At 36.0% G+C, this 3,804-nt stretch overlaps 1 pseudogene; it reads left to right on the top strand.

Moving 5' to 3' along the window:
- The first annotated feature begins 2,332 nt into the window (after positions 1 to 2,332).
- Positions 2,333 to 2,963, top strand: LOC100617622 (cytosolic Fe-S cluster assembly factor NUBP2-like; annotated as a pseudogene).
- The last annotated feature ends 841 nt before the right edge of the window (positions 2,964 to 3,804 follow it).

Below are 3,804 nucleotides of genomic sequence, written 5' to 3'. Positions count from 1 at the left end.
AAGATGAGAGGAGGAGGAGAAGCAGACTGAATCTGACATTATCATCATTAACTTCAATTTAGTGGTTAGGAAGTCTAGTTCCCCTATTTTTTATACATGGTGAAACTATGGCCTTGCAGAATGGACTTGTTCAAAATCTTAATGGCCTAGAATCCATGTTCTTCCATGGTGGGGACAGACAGGAGCTAAAAAATTCTTCTACCAATTGGTTATCCATAAAGTACCTTCAAGATTTCTCTTGTGGAAACTCCTATTATATTCTTTTCCTCTTCCCTCAGCATTCAACATAAGAAGCATGCACTAGTATCACTTCCACAAACACATTCATTGTCTACTATATTCATTATATTTATTATATGCTAGCTTATGAGACCCTGGTCAAGTCACTTAACCTTACTGTTTGTCTCATCTTTAAAATGAGCCAGAAAAGGAAATAGCAAACCACGACTCCAGTATTTTTACCAAGTAGGGTCATGAAGAGCCAGACACACCTGAAAAACAGCTGGACAACCTATGCATTGTAATAGGTACCAGAGAAAGTACAAAATTTAGTTAAAACAGAATTTTTGCCATCATGATGCTTATAGTCTAGTCAGGGGATGATACATACATAAATAATTAAAATACATAGCATTATATTCTAAGTGTTTCAGAGGGATACAAACAGAATCTTAAGCGAGATTTAAAGGAGAAGATCATTACCAAATGGAAACTTGGGAAGGTTTCCTGAAGGAAGTAATATTTTAAAGGTAAACATTCAACAGATGAAGAGGAGGGAAAGGAGGCATTCCACAAACAAGAAACAGTGTGAACAAAGGCAAAAATCACAGAATTTTGGAGTTGAAAGGTCATTTTGTCAGAGCCATAACTTAAAAAGACTCTCCTCTATATCTATGACAAGTCGTCATCCAGTCCCTATTTCAAGGCTTGCAAGGAGGAGAAACTCACTATTTTGTCTTCATTCTTCTCCAGTTTCACTCCTGAAACTATAACTTTTTCTATCATATCCCCAGAAACCTGTTTTGCTTGGAAACTCAATCTACCACTGGATTTCATATACTTAGTTCCCTCTGATATTTTCTGTTTAAATGATATACTACAGAATATTTTCCTCTATTTCTTATGAGTATATTTCCTCTCCCTAAGCATACTCTGAGTTCTTTGAAAATAGGAACCATGTATTCAATTTTTTAAATTATTATTTTTTTCCAGATTACATGCCAATAAAATTTTAATATGCATTTTCTGGCATTTTGAAATCCATGTTCTCCTTCCCTTCTACCCTTTCCCTTCCCCAAGAAAGCAGGTTATATAATAGTTGTACATATAATACTTATTTCCATGATCATCATGTTGTGAAACAAGACACATATTGATTACATTAGAGAAAAATTCATGGAGGAAATAAAGTGAAGAATGATATGTTTCAATCTGCATTTGGATTCCATCTATTACCTTCTATGGCATTTTTTTTTTATCATGAGTCCTTGGAATTGACCTGGATCCTTACCTTGTTGATAATAGTTAAATCATTCACAGTTGATCATCATACACTATTATTGTTACTGTGTACAGGATTCCCCTTATTCTGCTCATTTTATTTTGAATCATTTCATATAAGTCTTTCCGGATTTTTTTGTGATCATTTTGTTTGTCATTTCTTATGGCATAATAATATTCCAATACAAGCATATACCACAACTTATTCAGACATTCCCCAATTGATAGATATCCCTTCAGTTTCCTGTTCTTTGCCACCATAAAAGGGACTGCTATAAATCTTTTTGTAGAGGTCCTCTATCTTTAATCTCTTTGGGGTACAGATCTGGTAGTACTGGTATTGCTAGGTCAAAGGGTATGTCCAGTTTTATGGCCCTTTGGGCATAATTCCAGATTCCTCTCCAGAATGATTAGATCAACTCACAGCTCCACCAACAGTGCATTAGTGTCCCAATTTCCAACATTCTCTCTAACATTTATTGTTTTCCTTTTTTGTCACATTAGCCAGTCTGATAGGTGTGATCTCAGAATTGTTTCAATTTGCATTTCTCTAATTAACAGCAATTTAGAACATTTTTTCATGTGACTAAAGATAGATTTGATTTCTTTATCTAAGAATTGCCTATTCATATCCTTTGACAATTTGCCATTTGGAGGATGCTTTGTATTCTTTTCTATTTATTTGAGAAATAAGGCCTTTGTTAGAGAAATTTGCTACAAAGATTTTTCCCCCTAGCTTCTTATTTGCCTTTTAATCTTGGTTGCATTGATTTTGTTTGTGCAAAACCTTTTCAACTTAATGTAATCAGAGTTATCTATTTTACATCTCACAATGTTCCTTATGTCTTATTTTGAACTAAATTCTTCCCTTATCTACACTGTGTACCAGAGTGACAATATTTGGGTGCCTGTATTTGTGGACTAAGAGCAAACCATCTCCCTCATGTCTGTGGTTTTCCTACTGGAAAAGCCAGATGAGATTGTGGTATAGGTAGGCCCCAGGAAAAGCTCATTGATAAAACACTTTGTCTTTGATGTGGCCTGAAATGACCTGGACTATCTCAACATGAATATATTGCTAGGAACCTTTGATGAGCACATCTCTGCTGTGGAAACCCTTAGTCTTTATAACCAGCTATGCTGGTTATTATATTCTCGGTAATACCTGTGAGTGATTCAGGAGAGAACTAACTTTTTGCAAGAAGACAGGGCTGTGAGTGACTGGAATAGTGGAGCATATAAGTGGTTTCACTTGTCAACATTGTTCATAGAACACTAATATTTTCTTTAAGGGAGGTGGGGAAGAACTGGCTAGACATGCAAAAGTCCCCTTCCTGGGCTATCTGCTCACAAATTCTCAGCTCACAAAGAGTTTAGAAGAAGGTCAGGAATTCCCTAAAAGCCCTGCATTTATTTTTATCACTCAGCAAATCCTGAATGGGACATTGGCTCAGACCTCCTAATGAAGGCATCTCGGGTTCTTGCTTACTGTGCTTCGTTTTTTGCTGCTGTTGGATATAGCTCTTTGCTTAAAAAGACTTGTAACCAGAAGAATGTCACAGAGCAAAAGTATCTAAAGAAACTTCCTGAATCATTCAGAAGCCCCCTGCAAAAGAACCTGTGTCATTGCTGCAATTCACTGCTATTAAAATAGGCTTCCTAAGAACTAGGTAGTCCCTGGGGTATTGGCTTTGTTGGTTGCCCCTTCTGTACCCCTCCTCAGCAGCAGGTCAAGTCCTGGCATGCTTCAACTCAGAGTGGGCTTATATGCATCCACATGGGTTAACAGTTGCAAGATTTTAGATGCTTTTAACAAGTCAGATCATGGAGGTTGTGCTGTCTTTAGTAAAGATTTAGCTAACTGCAAAGACACCCCTACATGATAATGACATAGGCATCATCCTCTCTACCTCTGGTATTAAGATTATAGGTACACCATGAGCATCTTTTCTAGGCTCTGGTTGTAATGTTCTTACTACTAAGTGATACAATTTTTTAAATAACAAATTTCCAATACATTCCATATAAATTATATAAGAAAATATATGAGAATGGGATGGAGGAAAATAGACAATTAACAATCATAATCACAAATGTAAGTGGGATGAAGGAATTCATACAGAGTATAGCAGAATGGATTAAAAAGCAGCATCCAAAAATATGTTATATAGAAAAATATTTGTTTTCCAAAGTTATATGATCCATACTGTCTCCCTCCTTCCTCCTGGAGCTGACTGTTTTATGATTCTGAAAGATCCCACAATTAAGGAAATTTCCCAATCCCCACCAAAAAGCAAAAAAAAA

Source organism: Monodelphis domestica, chromosome 1 (assembly GCF_027887165.1).
Source record: "Monodelphis domestica isolate mMonDom1 chromosome 1, mMonDom1.pri, whole genome shotgun sequence".
NCBI lineage: Eukaryota > Metazoa > Chordata > Mammalia > Didelphimorphia > Didelphidae > Monodelphis > Monodelphis domestica.
The sequence above is the reverse complement of the archived record's forward strand: the minus strand, read 5'-3'. Positions and strand labels throughout refer to the sequence as shown.